This window comes from Myotis yumanensis, unplaced genomic scaffold, assembly GCF_028538775.1.
Source record: "Myotis yumanensis isolate MYYU_CA2020_CCGP unplaced genomic scaffold, mMyoYum1.0.hap1 SCAF_22, whole genome shotgun sequence".
NCBI classification, from domain to species: Eukaryota; Metazoa; Chordata; class Mammalia; order Chiroptera; family Vespertilionidae; genus Myotis; species Myotis yumanensis.
In genome coordinates this window covers 3117641-3129641 of record NW_027223773.1, presented here as the reverse complement: position 1 = coordinate 3129641, position 12001 = coordinate 3117641, and the positions used below count along the sequence as shown (strand labels likewise).

Genomic DNA, 12001 nt, shown 5'->3' with positions numbered 1-12001 from the left:
TGCAGCCAAGTGCGGGCTGTCAGCCCCTGGACCTCCTGGCTGCTGGGAACGGGAACAGGCTGACACTCGGCTGCTCCCTCCCGCCCCATAAACACCCCGAAACCCGAGGACTGAATGCAGGTCTCATTCCAGGGGTGCTCTCGCCCAGCCCTGGATGGGCTTACGTCGCCCTGTGTATCAGGGGCCTCTGAGCTGCGAAAACCCTCAGAGGCGGCGAGAAGATGTGGGAGAAATAAAGGCCTGCATTCCCCGCCCCCAGGAGTCTTGCTTCTAAGGAAAAGAAGGCCACATAAACATGAAAAGATAACAGGTTGTGCCCGGCTGGTGTGGCTCAGTGGTTGAGCGTCGACCTATGAACCAGGAAGTCAGGGTTCGATTCCCGGTCAGGGCACATGCCCGGGTTGCAGGCTCCAGCCCCAGGGTGGCCTGTGCAGGAGGCAGCCCATCCATGATTCTCATCATTGATGTTTCTATCTCTCTCTCCCTCTCCCTTCCTCTCTGAAATAAAAAATAAATAAAAATAAATGTTTAACCAAATATAGCAGGCTAATTAAAAAAATATATATATATATAAAAGGAAAGATATTAAGTGGTGACATACATGCAGAAAAGCAAACTCACCCGGGTGAACCCTCTGCCCAGTCTGGGATCATGGGGTCATGGGGTCATGGGGTCGTGGGGTTCATTGAATGTGACCAGGGGACTCGGGGGAACTTTGTGGAGGAGAAATCCATCCCAGGTCATAAACCGAGGTCATAGGTTGTCGGATCCTGGACATTCTGGTCAGTAAAGGCATGTCCTCAGGCGTAGGCGTCCCGTAAGCGGGCTGCCTGGGAGCAGGGTGTGGGGACGTTACCTCCGTGAACAGGAGCGGTGAGGAAGGACCTAGCCCTGTGGACCATGGCGCCCATTCACAGTCTGTCCACTGTCACACACGTACCGGCGCCCGCTGGGACCCTGTCCGCTGCGCCCCTCCCTGCCGAGGAGCTGGCCAGCTATGCCAGGCAGCCGGGGCCCCGGCGAGGACACCCTCATTCGAACCAGAGGGTTGTGAGACCAAGTGAAGGAACGCGTCTAGGACCATAGAGGCTGGAAGGGAAACACACAGAAAATATCAAGGCTTAGGAGGGTTTTGTTTAGGGGAAAGAAAAAAAAAAATGACATAAAACTTGTAGAATTTTGGCCTCATTGTTGAGTGATCTTTTAAGTCCAGCCAAAAAAGTGAGTATCGAGCCCATAGCTTGCTGCAATAGAACGTCAGCGTTGGTTGATGAAAGCCATTCTTCTCCATCAAGTTCAACAACATCTGTTCAGCCAACCCCTGGGCACCATAGAGTTCAAAACAAACACGAATCCCCGGAAATGGTCAGAGATCCCACAGGCTTTCCGACCACCCAACTCCCCCTTCTAGTTCTCCTAACAGGCAAGAAAGCAAAGGAGCCCGGCCGATGTGGCTCAGTGGTTGAGCTTCGACCTAGGAACCAGGAGGTGAGGGTTCGATTCCCGGTCAGGGCACAGGCCCGGGTTGCGGGCTCCATCCCCAGTGTGGGGCGTGCAGGAGGCAGCCGATCAATGAGTCTCTCTCATCACTGATGTTTCTATCTCTCTTTCCCCTCTCCCTTCCTCTCTGAAATCAATTAAAAAAAAATGTGTTTAAAAATATATTTAAAAAATAAATAAAAAGCAAAGGAAACAAAGGCAGTAGCTGCTGGCGTGCCGAAGCGCCAGCTCTCGAGGCTGGAGCCTGGCGTTGAGCATTCAGACTAACCACGTGGCCCGTAGTCCACGGCATTTGTGAAATAGCCTGGACTCTTCTCCCCAAAGCCCTCCCCGCTGGCTTCCTATCGCTTTCCATGGCACAGGAATGCCTCTCCCCTGGGCTGCATGGGCACAGGTGCCCAGGCCACGCCGCCAGCACAGGCGTCTGCCAGTGGAGTGGGCTCTCCGGTGGCAAGGCAGCTTCTCTCTCTTTCTCCCACCCTCACAGGCCTCGGGGTCAAGGCCACTGCCTCTCACCCACCCTGGGCCGCCGTGTTCTGAGACAGGCGGGCCGAGAAGCAACATGCTTACAACCATCCCCTCCCGGGCTCCCCGAGCTCTCGCAACGAGAGAAAATACAACAATGTTTGAACAGGCGATCCAGCCGACGGGGGTCCTGGGATTTTTATATTCGGGCGCCAGGACTAATCCTGGCTCAGGGAGCACAGGGTGGAACAATATTTAGCCAGGGAGACTGCTGAGAGGTGCTCGTGTGTGGTCCTCGTGTATTGGAAGGGATTGAAGGGCCGGCTGATGATGATGATTCTCAGGCTCTTTGCCGGCCTGGGCTGGGGACGGGAATGTTTACCTTCCGAGGAACAATCCCCGAGGCCTTCCAAGAGCAGCCCCATTACTGCGTCCCCAGCGCCAGGAGCCGGGCGGCGTGTTTGCGGCGCCCTCTCGGGCGCTGGCTTTGGAACAGGCTCACCGAGGTTCCCCAAACAAGACATTATTTTTATTCGGAGAGCTGTGGGCTTGGCGACTTCTTCTCCATCATCTGCCAAGTTTCTGAGTCTCCTCCCTGAACTGAGAGCGAGGCAGGCCGGGAGGGGCCGGGAGGGGCCGTGTCCTGCCGCTCACCCGGCCACGGTTCCTGCGGATGGAGGAGGAGGTCAAGTCCACTCTGAGCTCTCGGGCTGCCACGGAGGAGCCACCGAACAGACCAGGACCGTGTCCTGGAGTCACACTGGTCGAGCAGCGTCCGGCCACAGTGGCCCCGAACCCGGAGCTGGCCGGGAGGAGGCTATGCTGATATCAGGCAAAGCAGGCCACAGAGCAAACGGGATGAGCGGAGACAGGGAGGGACATGGTGGAACGAGGAAAAGGCCGATCCACCAGGAAGACACTGTGATCCGAAGTGTGAACACACTAACAGTGGTTCTCAGCCTTCCTCATGCCGCGACCCTTTCATACAGTTCTTCATGTTGTGGGGACCCCCAACCATAACATTATTTTCATTGCTACTTCAAAACTGTAATTTTGTGTCCTGACCGGGAATCGAACCCAGGACCCTTCAGTCTGCAGGCCGATGCTCTATCCACTGAGCCAAACCAGCTTAGGGCTCCACGTATGGATCTTTAGAAAAGAGATTTATTTCGAGGCAATCGGCTTTCTCGACTGCAAGGCCTGGTATTGAAGCATCTGAGATTAGAACAGTGACCAAAAGGATGTAACATCCTTGCGTAGGGCCATCAAACATCCTGGCTAGCCAAGTGGAAAGAAAGCTTCAGACGCGAATAAAACACCGCCTCTAAGACTCCCCCCCCCCCCCCACACACACACCCCCACCCCTGAGAGGGGGCTGCCGGGGACAGAGTCCCTCCCGTTGCTCCTATCTGGCCTTCGATCAGATGTTTACAGCTCCAGTCCTGAGCTGTGACACTCCCCAGCAGCCTCCTGCCGGAAATGGGCTGTTAAGTTCCAGGCAGCTCGGGTCAATGGGACGGAGCATTGCTCAATGCCTTTGTTTTAAGATGAGAGAGAACGAGTAAGTGATGTCCTTCATCCAGAAAGATCCCAGAACACGGGTGCCAAGGGCCTGCAGAGCCGTCCCGGCCGAGCACGGGGAGGCAAGCCCACCCCGTTATGTCCGCTCTGGGGTGGACTTTGGGGTCCGAACCATCTGTGGCCTGAAACGCCCATCTCTGTCGTGTCCGTGGGCCAGAACACTTAAAGAAATAGGAGACCCAAGGTGAGGAAACTCGACAAAAGGAACAGCAATTCTAAAAGGTTTACTGGTGTGCTCAGTGGTTAGAGCACCGGCCATTGGACTGAGGAGTCCCGAGTTTGATTCTGGCCCAGGTTGTGGGCTCGATCCCCAATCGGGCCACATACGGGAGGGAGGCGATCCATGGATGTGTCTCTCTCACGTCGATGTTTCTCTCTCTCTCTCTCTCTCTGACTCTCCCCCTCCCTTCCACGCTCTCTAAAAATCAATGGGGAAAAAATACACTCGAGTGAGGATCAACAAAGAATAAAAAAACAACAAAAAACGTTCACTGGCAACAGAATGTTCACTTAGCAAAAGTATTTCTAAATATATTTTATTGATTTTTTTACAGAGAGGAAGCGAGAGGGATAGAGAGGTAAAAACATCGATGAGAGAGAAACATCGATCAGCTGCCTCCTGCACACTTCCCACTGGGGATGTGCCCGCAACCCAGGTACATGCCCTTGACCGGAATCGAAGCTGGGACCTTTCAGTCCGCAGGCTGAAGCTCTATCCACTGAGCCACACCGGTTAGCAAAAGTATTTTTAAGTGACCCCACCCCAGAGAGTAACGAGGTAACCCCAGGGCACTGACTGAACGAGGACGAAGCTGAGGATTGGAAGGACTGGAATATTTGAGGCCCTAACCTGGTCTCAGGCTACAACCAACACAGACGTGCTCACTCCTCCCCTGTCTTTGGTCCCCTGGCTTATGGTCCCATCGCTCCAACATTGATCACCTGGGTTATCACGACTAAGTCATCGGATCATTATGGTCATCGCTGGCCACCCTTGGCTGGCTGCTTTTCAGTTCCTTAGCTATTGTCCGTCTGTCTCCCCAACACGTGGATTCTTGGAGGGTGAACACCATTTCCTTCCTTTTCCTTTTTTTATTGATTTCAGAGAGGAAGGGAGCGGGAGAGAGAGAGAGAGAGAGAGAGAGAGAGGGACATCAGTGATGAGAGAGAATCATGGATCGGCTGCCTCCTGCACGCCCCACACTGGGGATGGAGCCCCACAACCCGGGCACATGCCCTGACCAGGAATCGAACCTCGACTTCCTGGTTCATAGGCCGATGCCTAGCCACTGAGCCACGCCGGCCGGGCAGCCACCTCAGTGCTTTTGCTCTGTCCCTGTGACCTCTGGCCTGAAGCACTTTGAAGACCTCCCGAGGAACTCAGAGTCTACAGCCTCACCCCACACCCATCGCTCCCCACATGCCCCCAACATTCGGATCTGCCCTAAAACCATCGACGGCCTCCTGTTGCCTCCAAAATAAACTCTGAGCTCCTACGTAGGACACCCTTTTCCACCTGCACATTTTAGCTCACCTTTCAGAACTCGGCTTCAATGCCGTGTCCGTGTGGGATCCTCCCCGGGGTGTCTTCCGGCCAGTCCCCCTTGGTCACTTACCCCAGTGTTCGGCGAGACTCCTTCCCACGTCCACACACCCTGCTGAGCACACCAGTGGGCGCCACGGGAAGTGGCGGTGGATTTGTAAGTCTCGGGAATAGTGCACAAGTAGGGAGGAGACAGCTCTGTGGGGAGAGGGGAGGAGTGGAGGAGGGAATGTGAGGGGACAGGCAGGGGTATCGACATGCGAGCTGACCTTCATGCACCTCCCTCCTCTTAGGGGTAAAGGAATGGGAGAAAATGCAATGCTTTCCTCTCCTCCACCCCCACCCTTCCTCTACAGGCCAGGACTGGGCGAGCTACCTCACCTCTTAGGAATTAGATCTTTCAAGGGGCCCCCGAACTTGGGAGCATTTCTGAGTTCTTGTCCGCAATGACTCATCCGGGCTCCGGGACGGTCGAAAGTCCGCCGTGCCGAATGCTCCTTTGCTGACCTTTTGAGCTCTGAAATGAATGGCAATACATCATCATTCCTACGGAGGGGACCCCCCCCCCCCCCACCAACGTCTCTGTCACTACACACACACACACACAGGCACAAACCCCTAAGGAATTCTGGGAGCAGTGGGGAGGGGGATCAGAGCTCTCCTTGTCTCTGGGAGGAGCGTCTTCTTTCTCAGAAGCATAGGCTGGGTTCAGGGTTACTGATCGTCCTCTCGTTTTCCTCTTCTGGCGACATCGGTCTTTGTGTTTTTGTTATTTTTTTAAAATATATTTTATTGATTTTTTACGGAGAGGATGGGAGAGGGATAGAGAGTTAGAAACATCGATGAGAGAGAAACATCGATCAGCTGCCTCCTGCACACCCCCCTACTGGGGATGTGCCCGCATCCAAGGTACATGCCCTTGGCCGGAATCGAACCCGGGACCCTTCAGTCTGCAGGCCGACGCTCTATCCACTGAGCCAAACCGGTCAGGGCTGTTTTTTTTTTTAATTGATTAATTTTAGAGAGAGAAAGGAGGGAAGAGAGAGAGCGCGAGACATTGACTTAGCGTATCAGGATGATGCTCTAACCAACTGAGCTACCCAGCCAGGGCCATAGTCATTTTTTTTTTTAATCTTTATTGTTGAAAGTGTTACATATGTCCCCCTTTCCCCCCATTGGCCCCCTCCAGCCTGCCCTGCCCCCCGTCCCAGGCCTTCAGCACCCCACTGTCGGTGCCCGTGGGCCATGCATATCTGCACACAAGGTCTTTGGTTGATTACCTCCCACCCTCCCGCCCTCCCCCGCCTTCCCTCCGAGGTTCCCACTCTGTTCCATGCCTCCATGTCTCTGCATCCACTCGTCCATCCGTTTATTTGGTTCCTTAGACTCCACATGTGAGTGAGATCTGGGATACGTGTCTTTCTCTGACGGTCGGGCCTTGGGTCTTTAGGCAATTGTTGGCTGAGCTGTGCCCACCCCTAAAACACGACCCACGCCGCCATGGAGACACAGCCAGCTTCCCCCGAGCAGAGGGGATGAGCAGCAGGAGGACCGAGCGAGGATAAAGCCATAAAACATACTACAATCCCCCTCCTTCCCGTCTCTACGGCTTGAATCGCAGCCCAGACGCACACCTGCAACTACAGGGCGGTTCCCACGGGGGTTCTCGCGCTATGTCACCCCGTCTGCTTGGGCGCTTTCGTCCCCCGCGTCGGCAGGGCCCTGGGGAGCGGCTCCCAGCTCACCCGGCCCGGCCCTGCCCCTGGCAGCGCGTCCCTGGAGAGCTGACATTCTTAAAGAATAAAGGAGCCCATCTGATGGGGTTACTTTCCGCCCGAGAGAAGGCAGACTTCGGAAACACAAGGAGCCTTTGTCCTTTGTGGTTGGACTTGGACTTGGTGATTATTTTGGCTTCGTTCTCCGGGGGCCCCCCAGAGGAGCTGGCTTTTGCACAGGTCCATCTGGTCCAGCGGTTCTCAACCTTCTGGCCCTTCAAATACGCTTCCTCGTGTTGTGACCCAACCATAACATTATTTTCGTGGCTACTTCGTCACTGTCATGTTGCTACTGTGATGAATCGTCCTGGAAATATCTGATAGGCAGGATGGTCTGAGGCGACCCCTGTGAAAGGGTCGCTCGACCGCCAAAGGGGTCGCGACCCACAGGTTGAGAACCGCTGATCTGGTCCATGTTGACAGCCTCCCCCTGCCCCCCTCCTACTCCCCCCACTTTGAAAATACGGCCTCCGATCATAGCCCAGCTCCACCCGGCTGCTGACCACGGCGTTTCTCAATGAAGGAGACACTTGTTGAGCCCCACCGAAGGCAGGGCCATGGCCACGCGAAGGGGACACAGGGCCCCGGATGGGGGTCTGGCATCCGGTAACCCCTTCTTCCCGCCCTGGCCCCCTCTTCCCAGGACATCCTGAGCTGGACTCCAGACACCACCGCGGTCTCCGTGCCGTCCGTTGAGTATCTGCTGTGTCTTGGCCCCTCCGCTCGCGCTCGACACGTCCATGCAACCGTGTCAACAGACTCGCTTCTTTCTGGTCATTTCCTATCCATCCAACTTGCCTGGTCCCATGTCCCTGGGGCTCCTACTGTGTGTCTAGCTCAGTGATGGCGAACCTATGACACGCGTGTCAGAGGTGACACGCAAACTCATTTTTTTGGTTGATTTTTCTTTGTTAAATGGCATTCAAATATATAAAATAAATATCAAAAATATAAGTCTTTGTTTTACTATGGTTGCAAAGATCAAAAAATTTCTATATGTGACACGGCACCAGAGTGAAGTTAGGGTTTTTCAAAATGCTGGCACGCCGAGCTCAAAAGGTTCGCCATCACTGGTCTGGCTCCTGAAAGTGAGCCACCCCGTGGGGACCACACACACTCCTGCACCCGTCTGCCCCCTGCATCTCCACCCACAGGGCTGGGAGGAGGTCTTTTGAACGAAACGCGTCATTTAATCTGGTAAGTGATTTTCCCAGAGTTCACTCGGGTAGAATGTTCCCCAGTGAGGACCATGGAACGAGGCACCAGGCTTTCTTTGTGTGTGTGTGTGTGTGTGTGTGTGTGTGTGTGTGTGTGTTTGGGGGGGAATGCAGGTTCCCGGGCCACGCCCCAGGCTTCCTGAGTCTAGACTCCTTGGAAGGGGAACCAAGGAATCTGCATTCCATGCTGGGGTGCCCACCACCTACCCAAGTTTGAGGACATGCCGGGCTCCCCACTCCAGGGAAAACCGCGGCTCAGGAGGCCTCCAACGCCATGGGAGTGAAAAGCATCCGGAACCGAAACAGACAATTCTCCCCGCATTCCCGCAGCGAGACACTCAGGGGCCTTCTGTGCCCTGGGACCCCGATCGGCATGGTCCCTGGCTTCCTCGTCGCAGCTGGTGCCGGCACGGGTAGGCATTTTTATTTTATTGTATTTATTTATTTTTAGAAATATGTTTTTATTGATGAGAGAGAGAGAGAGAGGCAGTGAAAGGGATAGAGAGACAGACACATGGACGAGAGAGGGACATTGATTGGCTGCCTCCTGCTGGGGATGGAGCCTGCCACCTGGGCATGCGCCCTGAGCTGGAATCAGCTGGGGAGAGGATGCATTTAGATCCAGGTTCTGACGGACCTGCCTCAGGAGACGAGTGGGCCGGAACCTTCTCAACTCCGGGGCAAGCGCAGCGACCCAAGTGCACCTCTGGGGGCTGGCCCAGGCCCAGCCCCCCACATGCCTCCTCCGTGGGCTGCTGTCAGCAAATTCAATGAAATCACTTATGTGACTAAACATGCTCATTTTTTCTTCCTCTCTCGTTTTTGGTTATTCTCCCCCCCCCCCCCCCAACTTTTTTTTAAATAGAAAGAGTATGCACCCTAACTAGGGCTCGAACCCACAGCCTGGGTAGGTGCCCTGACTGGGGATCGAACGGTGGCCTTTCGGTTCACAGGACGGCGCTCAACCGACGGAGCCACGCCGGCCAGGACAGGTTACTTCCTTTCTCAAACTTCTTGTAGTGCATCCTGTTGGCAGGAACCCACACCACGTGCAGGAGCCTCACTACAAGTGCACAGGCTCACGTGACCACCTCCCGGGACCAGAAGCAGAGCAGCTCCAGGGCCCCGGCTGTCCGCCTTCATGCCGCCTCCCCACACCCCCACCCCACGGATGACCACTCTCTAGTCCCGCAGACTCGCTTTGCCGATGGTTTTTTCTGTGAGGGAATAAACGAGATGACATAGCTTCCGGGTTTGGGTTCTTTTGCTCAACACTGCATTTGTGAGATCGACCCACACGGTGTGGAAAGCTGCCAGCCGGAGGGGTCCCGAGTTCCATTCCGGTCAAGGGCACATGGCCGGGTGGTGGGCTCGATCCCCAGTCGTGGGGAGCGTGCAGGAGGCAGCCGATCCGTGATTCTCTCTCATCATGGATGTTTCTATCTCTCTCTCCCTCTCCCTTCCTCTCTGAAATCAATAAAAAATATATATTTGAACACACACACACACACACACACACACACACACACACCCCAAGGACCGCACAGAGGCTATAAAAATCTCTGCGAAGGAGCATATGGTTGTAACCTAAAGAGTAATTCATGAAAATCACAGTTTTTTTGGGGGGGAGAGGAGGTAGCAGACTGAACGCAGGTCCACAGCCCCGGGAAGAAGACGCAAGACAATCCTCGCTCCCCCCTTCTCCCCCCCCTACCCAGGCTCCCCCCCGCCAGGCACTGGTCACGCTATGACCCAATCAATGGCTTCTCCCCTTTTACCATATTCGATGTAGAAGCGCATGCATCCCTATGACAAAGAACCCACTTAACGACTTCCTCTTGACAGAAATCCCCACCAGCGGCCGCGTTTGGGGGACCGAGCACATAGTGACACTGATGGGAAAGCAACCTCAGGCAGCATGTCGCTCTCCCAGGGTGCAGCAAGGACACGCGTGTGCACGCGCTGGCCGCCCCGCAGGCCCTGATGTAGCCCAGCAGATGCAACGAGGCCGTTTGCAAACGCGAACTTGGCGCCCAGCCCAGCCGCTGATTCATCGAAGGCACAAGTGCGTCCCTGAGCCACTCGGAGGCGCGGGTTTCCTTGAGAGTAGAGTAGAGGTGAGGGCGAAAGGGCTTCATGGAAACCAGCTGAGAGAGCAGGAGGACAGCCACGTGGTGTTCACGTCTCTCAAGAACGGATCGTAGTGTTTGGATTTAGATAAATGCCTGTTAGAGTTACAACTGACAAGTTCCATCTCTCTCTCTCTCTCTCTCTCTCTCTCTCTCTCTTTTAAATATATTTGTATTGATTTCAGAGAGGAAGGGAGAAGGGGAGAGAGAGAGAAACATCCATGATGAGAGAGAATCATGGACCAGCTGCCTCCTGCACACCCCACACTGGGGATCCAGCCCGCAACCCGGGCCTGTGCCCTGACCGGGGATGGAACCGAGACCTCCTGGTTCACAGGTCGATGCTCAACCACTGAGCCACACCGGCCGGGCTTTCCATAGTCTGACAATGAGACTATATTCACTTGGTGATTTAGAAAACATGAAAATGAGCCGTTGCTAACGGTCGCGTCCACGCCCGGCTTCTTGTCCGATGACTCATCCTGTCCGCCCCGCTCCACAGCAGTCACACGCAAGGCGATAGCTTTCCAACGTCTGTTACGCATCTGATCATTCGACCGGCAGAATCTGTGCCCCACGTGGGGCGCCGGGGATCAAGGTCCCCCAGTCCCCAAGCGCCAGGGGACTGACATGTCTTTGTCAGTTGATGATATGGCGATCCTGTTTAAACGGTGGCGAGGTTAATTGTTAAGAAGTTAATTGTTATTGCTGCAATCCCAGATAACTCTGTCTCCCCGGGGGAGACTAATGAGCTTGGGAAGTTTCAGGGAGAGCACATCTGAGAGGGAACATGCTTATCTCGATCGGGCTTCCTGTGAGCAGCGGAGTAAGTTCTCGAAGGGCAAGGACTCCAGGCATTGAGTTTCCTACACAGGTTGCATAATACAGCCAACTACGTCTCACGGCAAACGCTCACTCTCATCAACTCCACTATTTTCTCTATTTTGTACTATTTGAATCCCTCCCTCTTTCTTTTCTTTTCTTTTTCTTTTTTTTTGTTTTGTTAATTCTCACTTGAGGATATATTTTTCCATTGATTGATAGACAGAGTGGAAGGGAGAGGAAGAGGCAGAGAGAAACAGGGATGTGAGAGAGACACATCGACTGGTTGCCTCCTGCACACAACCGAGCAGGGCCGGGGAACCTGCAACCGAGGTTTGTGCTAGGGCTCTTTTACCGTTTTATGTTTTTTTAAAAAATATATTTTATTGATTTTTTTTTTACAGAGAGAAAGGGAGAAGGATAGAGAGTTAGAAACATCGATGAGAGAGAAACATCGATCAGCTGCCTCCTGCATACTCCCTACTGGGGATGTGCCTGCAACCAAGGTCCATGCCCTTGACCGGAATCGAACCTGGGACCCTTCAGTCCGCAGGCCGACGCTCTATCCACTGAGCCAAACCAGTCAGGGCTCTTTAACTGGTTTTGATGAGTGAAAAGACCACTCACTGAACTGCTCCCACGGGAGAAAGTGGGAGATTGTCCGTCTCCCTGGCGACACTCACATGGACCCAGGATGGGCCTGCCACGCGCAGGCTGCACGTGTCTCCTTCCGTGTCTGTGCAGAAACGTCCTGTCCTGGGCGTGGGTGAGAACCACTCATTTATGACCTTGCTGTTGATTTTGCTGAGGGCGACAAGGCCTCAGTCTGTGGAGATCAAAGCTGGAAAGAAGTGGGATGATCTCGAGATGGTAGAGAAAAGGCACAATGGAGGTTTTCACAACCCCAGGTCCTCGGGAGGTGGAAGAAGTGAAAAGCCCAAAGAAATGGAACTCGTCCTCTAACTGGTG

The 12001-nt window shown here is 54.3% G+C and overlaps 1 long non-coding RNA gene across 3 annotated transcripts; it reads right to left on the bottom strand.

Annotated features, from left to right (window-relative positions):
* Positions 1-471: 471 nt before the first annotated feature.
* On the bottom strand, positions 472-5616 carry LOC138999086 (uncharacterized). 3 transcript variants are annotated; one of them, XR_011469316.1, is made up of 4 exons: positions 5471-5616; positions 5163-5287; positions 4489-4632; positions 472-2632 (listed from the first exon to the last, which is right to left on the bottom strand). It is a non-coding gene; the product is annotated as an uncharacterized lncRNA (long non-coding RNA). The 3 variants fall into 3 exon arrangements; XR_011469315.1 differs by lacking the exon at positions 472-2632 and adding an exon at positions 3344-3707; XR_011469314.1 differs by lacking the exon at positions 472-2632 and having other exon boundaries at positions 3830-4632.
* Between the last annotated feature and the right edge of the window lie 6385 nt (positions 5617-12001).